The sequence below is a fragment of the Mus caroli genome, chromosome 11 (assembly GCF_900094665.2).
Source record: "Mus caroli chromosome 11, CAROLI_EIJ_v1.1, whole genome shotgun sequence".
In the NCBI taxonomy this organism is placed as follows: Eukaryota; Metazoa; Chordata; class Mammalia; order Rodentia; family Muridae; genus Mus; species Mus caroli.
This window is the reverse complement of record NC_034580.1, coordinates 111,483,598-111,490,842: the sequence shown is the minus strand read 5'-3', so window position 1 is coordinate 111,490,842 and position 7,245 is coordinate 111,483,598.

The window sequence follows — 7,245 nt, the reverse complement described above, 5'->3', positions numbered from 1 at the left end:
TTTTTTTTTTTTTTTTTTTTTTTTAAATAAGTTAAAGACAGTCCAGAGCTTTTCAGTTGATTAGTCTCCTATCCTGTGTAAATATTTTCCTCTCCTCTCAGGGCAGGGGAAAGAGGACAGAGAAAGGAGCTGGTAGAGGCAGAGGGTGTATCTCCCATCTTGGATGGGCCAGAGGTCTCGAAGCCTCAGCTTTTACATTGTGAGCTGCGACACTCACTTCAGCTCAGACTCAGTGGACATCAGAGTCTCTGCTCTCCGTGGCTCAGTTATGGTCCTGCTCTTCCTATGCCTGGAGCTACTGATCGTCCACACACAAGATGGTCAGAGGAGCCCTGGCATCCTTCACTCTTAGAGGCCCTCACGCAGATGGGCTTGAAGAGAATTGGCCTTTCATTTTTCACGCTCGTATTCCCCCACCTGTCCAAGGGTGCAGATAGCAGGATTGTGGGGTCGGCCACATCTCTCTCGGCAGTGGGTTGTGCTGCCCCTCCACCCACCCCCGCCCTTCCATCCCACGAAGCCTTTCAAGGTAGGAGAGACCAAGAGCAGTACACAGCTTTTTAACTCTTGTCTCCTGTGAGCTTTCCGTCCTCTGTAGTCACGTGCCTGCACACCGTTCTCTCCACCCTGCCTCCTTCCCACAGCAGAAGCAGGGCTCCGCCCAGGCCTTCCCTTGGAGTCGGTGGCATCCATGGGCTGCTAGACTCTTGCGGGTAGAGTCTCCCCTGGACTTAGCTTTGTGAGATGGACTCAGCTCAGGGCGCCCCTAAGGCCCGGAGGCGGCCTTCTGGGTCCCCACCTCTCCTGGTTCTGCTGCTGCTCCTCTCCCTGCTGATGATAAAGTAATCTCTGGAGTCACACCTGGGCCATGTGATTGTTTTATCTTGGAATTGGTGTATATCATGAAGCCTTGCTGAACTAAGTTTTGTGTGTATATATTTAAAGATCAGTGTTTAAATAAAACAAACAAACCAATTATGTACTCACTCTGACTTGCGCGGACAGCGATTTGGTAGGTAGTGATTAACTGTGAATAAACGTACAATGAGTTCTTAGCTGTGTGCATCTTCATTTCTCCCTGATGGGGTTTTCAGTTGGTTTATTTTTTATTTATTTATTTTTTCAAGGCAGGGTTTCTCTTGTGTATCCCTGGGTGTCCCAGAACTCACTCTGTGTACCAGGCTAACCTTGAACTCAGAAATCCGCCCATCTCAGCCTCCCAAGTGCTGTAATTAAAGGCACGTGCCACCACTGCCCGTCCTGATTTTATTTTATAGATGGGGTCTCACTATGTTGCCCTGGCTGGCCTCAGATTCGCAGAGATTCTTCTGCCTCTGCTCCCAAACGTTGAAATGAAAAGCTTAAGAGTATGTTAACTCTGGCCGGCATCTCCAGACCCTGTGGACCTAGGACGAGTGATGTAACTCATTATCTGGAAAATGGTTTAGACAAGAACTCAGAAGAACCCAGAAGTGGGCTGGAAAGCTCCTTCTCTTCCCTTCCGAGCTGAGGATGTGGCAAGACTAATCTCTTGAGGAAGTAGGTGAGGCAGCTCCATGACACAGCCGTGACAGTGGTCTTTTGGGTGAGACAAAGTTGGTAACCACACGGTGCTGGCTATGACGCGGTAAAGGTTGAGGCTTGACCAAAAGAGGATTCTGCCGAGCAAACCACCTGAACTGGTGGCTAGGAGGCTCCCGGGTGCCAGCTGCTCCCTGTCTCCTCCCCGTTGCGGTGATGTGCACGTAAGAGGGAGCTGTGGTTGTCTGGGCCAGCTTGAGCTGACTTTGAACTCCCTTTGTGTCCTTGTCAGTTTAACCCCTTCCTGATTGGGGGGGGGGGTGTCATTTTTTTCCCCAGTGCTAAGAACCCAGTGTTTGGCACTTGCTAACAAGCACACTGACCTTGAGCCTCCTCTTTGTTCTTCAGGTGTTCATAGTGTGTGTCCCTGCCCCTCCCTTCCTGGTGAGGTGTCCGGGCTATGTTATGTGTGCCCAGGGCCAGCTCAAATGTGTCTCATGATCAAGGCTAGGCTATGCAAGACCTTGAGGATACCACTAGCCAACCTGGCCCATCATAGTGGCCCTGCTGCTCACTCCTGGTCCCAAGACTTCATCAAGCACCAGGAGCCAGGTGCAGCGTGAGATCGGAAATGCTAGGATGGACAGCTACATGCGTTTAGGTCATCTGACAGCATCAGCCAGCTGTTTCCTCATGACACCATTCCTGGGCCTGCTTAGGGGCTAGATGGCCTTCAGACCCAATGTTTTTTGTTTTGTTTTTTAAGGTTGATTTGTTTATGTATATGAGTACACTGTCACTGTCTTCAGTCACACCAGAAGAGGGCATCAGATCCCATTACAGATGGTTGTGAGTCACCATGTGGTTGCTGGGAATTGAACTCAGGACCTCTGGAAGAGCCGTCAGTGCTCATAACCGCTGAGAGCCATCTCTCCAGCCCTGGATCTGGTTTTTGTTGTTTGGTTTTGTTTTCAAAATTTTGGAGATTCTTAAACATTTTTTATTTTATGCGTATGAGTGTTTGAATATATGTCTGTGTACTGTGTGAGTATGGTGCCCTACAGGATCAGACCTAAAACTGGAGTTACAGAAGGTTGTAAGCGGCCATGCGGGTCCTGGGAACAGAAACAGGGTCCTCGGGAAGAGGGCCAGGATTCTAACCACTGAGCCATCTCTCCATATCCTGACTTGTTTTTTGAGGGAAGGTGTCATGTAGCATAGGCTGGCTATATAGTTGCTATGTAGCTGAGATTCCTGTTTTTTTTCTCTCTCCTTTTTTTTGTTTTTTTTCTTCTTTCTATAGGGAAGGAGGAAGGAGGCATATGAGATGTTGGCTCATGTATCCCAGGCCAGCCTAGCTTCAAACTCACTAAGCAGACAAGGCTGGCCTCAAATTCCTCCTGATCCTTCTGCCTCCACCTCCTCAGAGCCAAGCCTCTAGGCCTATACCATGAAGCCCAGTGTGGAGTCCTGGGGTCCCTTCAGCCTCTCTGTGGTAGTTACCATCACAAACCTAAGAAAAAACGGGGAATGGCTGTTCACACCAGTAACCCAGCACTCCAGAGGCTGAGGCAGGAGGATCAGGTTGCATTCCAGGTTCCTCTGGACTACAGAACTGAGAGCTCCCTTATCTGTGACAAAATTTAAGGGAGAAGGGCCAGGCAGTGGTGGCGCACGCCTTTAATCCCAGCACTTGAGAGGCAGAGGCAGGCGGATTTCTGAGTTCGAGGCCAGCCTGGTCTACAGAGTGAGCTCCAGGACAGCCAGGGCTACACAGAGAAACCCTGTCTCGAAAAACCAAAAAAAAAAAAAAAAAAAAAAAGAAAATGGAGGAGGAGGTTGTTGATGGTTGAGATGACAATCCCATGTGCTGATGACTCTGAGTACTGGTGTTTGGCCAGCCCACTTAAAATTAATTGAACCCAGTAGAGTTGGCCGAGCAGCAGGTGGAAGGGACTTGCTACCACACCCTCAGAGCCATCTGATGGAAGGTGGGAATGTTGGCCTCTGACTTTTATACACTATGACACTCTGTGTATGTGTGTGTGTGTGTGACTGTGACTGCCAGGCACCACACACCTTGAAGCACAGTACTCTGGAGAAAAAGGCAGGTGGGATCTCTTGAGTTCAAGTCCAGCCTGCTCCCTGTATCAATCTCCAGGCCAGGCAGAGCTACACAGTGAGACCTTGTCTAGTAAGTGCAGGCTGGAGGAGCTAAGTGAGATGGTACTTGCTGATAATCCCAGTACTGAATCAGTACTGAATAAGATGGAGACTTCTAGGCCAGCCTGAGCTACATGATAAGACCAGGGCTCCTAGACCAGCCTTGGCTACATGAAGAGACAATATCTAGAAAGCCAATTTATAAGGCATACTGTACTCTGTTCGAATAGAGACCACTGAGAGCAGATCGAGCAACAGTCTTTTCAGCACACCTGGCATGGGGCTTAAAAAGCACAGTGCTCTCGGTCTGAGTCAGCACTCCCCTTTCTGCTTCTGCTTCCCTTCTCTGTGCTGCCCAAGGCTTGAGGACCTGAGATGTACATCAGCCTCTCCCATCTCCTCGGGGCATCTTCAGGACCCCTGGTGACAGTGTCCTCCATAGGGGTCATGGCCTCTTCTGCTCAGGATCTAGGGGACTTCCCCCATGAGGAACTGGCTGAGGAGAGCCACATTTATGCCTCACAAATGAGCAGCCTCCTCCACTCCTGCGCTGCAGACGTCACTGAGTCATCCTGAGCCTGGAAATCACCACATTTGGGTCTTCGACTGCACCACCAGGGAGGTGTTCCTCTGCCTAGATGCTTAAACTTCAGTGTGAGCCATGAGCTGGGTGAATTTAAACAGGAAGTGGGGTATGCAAATGAGGTAAGGATGGGTGGTTAGGGAAGAGAGCATCAGGTTGATCTTTGGTATAGTTCTTTGGACAGTTATTAATAGGTGGAGCTGGAGGTGTAACTGGTGAAGCGCATGCTTAGTGTAGGCAAAGCCCTGAGTCCCATGCCTAGTGTCAGACAACAGACCCACGGGGCAGGTGGGGCAGGAGCAGGGCTGGTGGGGGTATGCAGGAGAAATAGCTGAGTGCCGTGGGCCAGCTCAGAAGTGACCTGAGCTGCCCTCTGCAGGGCAGACAGCCTAGCTGGGACAGTGAAGCTGTGATCCCAGATGCCCTATCCTTTGCACACCAGAGGCCTCCTCTGTCCTGAGAAGTGATATCAAGTTGGAAGCTGAGTTCTAGAACACCGGCTTACAACAGTTCACAGAAGAAAGTTAGGGAAGCCCACAAGAGGTCAAAGGTGGCATTAGCTTAGGACAGAGGGGAGGGGGGAGGGAGGGAGAAAGGGAGGGTGGCCTGCCTGTCTCCTGGCCCAGTTGTCTCTCTTGGGTGGTCAGGCTGGACTGTAGATACACTTGGCCTCATGGGTTCTGAGCGGCAATGTCTTAGGGTGCTGGTTGTCCCCCAATGTGTTGGGGGGAGTGTCAGCCCTGTGACACTACTCTCTCTCTTTTGCTTGTGACTGAACTCACAAGCTGTGGTGGAGAGGCAGCACAAGATAGACTACCTCTGGCCCATTCCATTAGCCCCTTCAGTCAGTCAGTGCCTTTTTTGTGATAGCATCTACCTTGTCCTAACTGTCCAGGGGCCATAGTGAGGAAGAGGTAGGAGAAGCCTGAGAGGTCCCTTCACTAACAGTAGACACTAAGCCAGGTGTCAAGGCTAGAGAGGGCTCAGTAACAAAGAGCATCCACTGCTCTCGCAAAGACCCAGGTTCGAATCCCAGCACATGGTGGCTCACAACCACCAGTAAGTCTGATTCCAGAGGATCCAATGCCCTCTCTGATCTCTGCAGGCACTGGGCACACAAGTGATGTACAGATGTACAGGCATCAGGAGTTCAAGACCAGCTTCATCTTCATAAGGAGTCTGAGGCCAGCCTAGGCTACCTGAGACTCTATCTCAAGCAAGAAAAAGGAAGAGGGGCAGTGGTGGCGCACGCCTTTAATCCCAGCACTCGGGAGGCGGAGGCAGGAGGATTTCTGAGTTGCTGGAGGTGCCGGGGCTGAGGATGGTAACTTAATGCTGCACAATTAACCAGCATGCGTAATGTTTAGGGCCATAGGTCTAAAAATAAAATCAAAACCTAACTCTGTAAGTGTGGTGGTTTATGCCTACAATCCAGGAAGCTGAGGCAGAAGGATTGCTCATTTAAAGCCAGGCCAAGGTACGGTGGGAGGTCTTGCCTCAAGATGAGGGGTGGTAGTGTCAGCACCTTGGCTCTGTACCCACACGCTGGGTAGCTGTAGCTTACATGCCATAAAATGAAGCCATCTTGGCATTTAGTCAGCACCTAGACCAGTTTTCCCTCCACCACCCACTGCCAAGTCTTCTGAAGCCTAAATTTCAGCAGCCTCCCCTGTCTCCTCAGATCCGGCCTCCTCTGCCTCTGTCCTTCCTCACGGACTCTCAGGCTCCTTCCGCCTGATCGTCTACTGATCCCTAACCTGTTAGGAGACCTAACTCTGCAAAGAGCATCCGAGAACCCTACCCCATCAGACTCCAGGGAACTGTGCTCCCCTGCCGCCTCCAGACCCCAGGATGTGTGCCTCAGCCCTCCCAGCTGTGTATGTCTCTGTCAGCTTCAGAACTGCAGCCCTCTGTCCTCTTGCTCCCAGAGCCCTTTGCCCTGCTTCTGCAGCTGGCTGTCTTCATCTCCAGCTAGGAGCAGTAGCAAGGGAGTCACCCCCCAGGCTCAGCCGTGCCCAAGGCAGGTTGCTTCCTGGTTTCGTGCTGGGTCTGTAGCCTTGAATGTGTGACTTTCCTAAGGCTCAGGCGGAGGAACTTAGAGTCATAAAAGGACTGAGGGTGGTTGACAAGGTCACACAGAATAAGTCCTGTGATGTGACTGGCCAGAAATGGGTTCATTTCTGCTGGTGCCCGAATTTGGTAAGTCACCCTAAGTCTAAGCCTAAGCCTGACACTATAGGGAATGCCACACTAAGCTAATGCCACCTTTGGCCTCTTGTGGGCTTCCCTAACTTCCCTGACACTATAATCCAAATTTCCTGGTGCTGGGAATCAAACACTGCTTTGAATACAGCAAGCACGTGCTCTACCTACCCCTGAGCTACAGCCCAGTACTATTTTGGGTGTTGTTTTTGAAAAAGGGTCCTGCTATATACTTCTAGTTATGTTGACCAGGCTAGCCTTGAACACAGAGAGCCTCCTGCCTCTGCCCCCTGAATGCTGGAATAAAAGGCATGTAGCAACACAATGGCACTATTGTTTTTTTCTGCTTAGATCTTTGTTCTAGCTGGGTATGGCAATTCTAGCACTCCGAAGGCTGAGCAGGAGAGTCTGGGCTTGCCTATGTATGGTACATGGGTACATCCAGGCTAACCAGGAGGGTCTGTGCTAGCCTGTTGTACTTGGCAAGATCCAGACTAGCCAGTGCTCAGACAAAATCAAAACCAGGGCTGGAGAGATAGCTCAGCGGTTAAGAGCACTGATTGTTCTTCTGAAAGTCCTGAGTTCAAATCCCACATGGTGGCTCACAACCATCCGAATTGAGATCTGATGCCCTCTTCTGGTGTGTCTGAAGACAGCTACAGTGTACTTAGATATAATAATAAATAAATCTTAAAAAATAAATATCCTAGCCGGGCGTGGTGGCGCACGCCTTTAGTCCCAGCACTCGGGAGGCAGAGGCAGGCAGATTTCTGAGT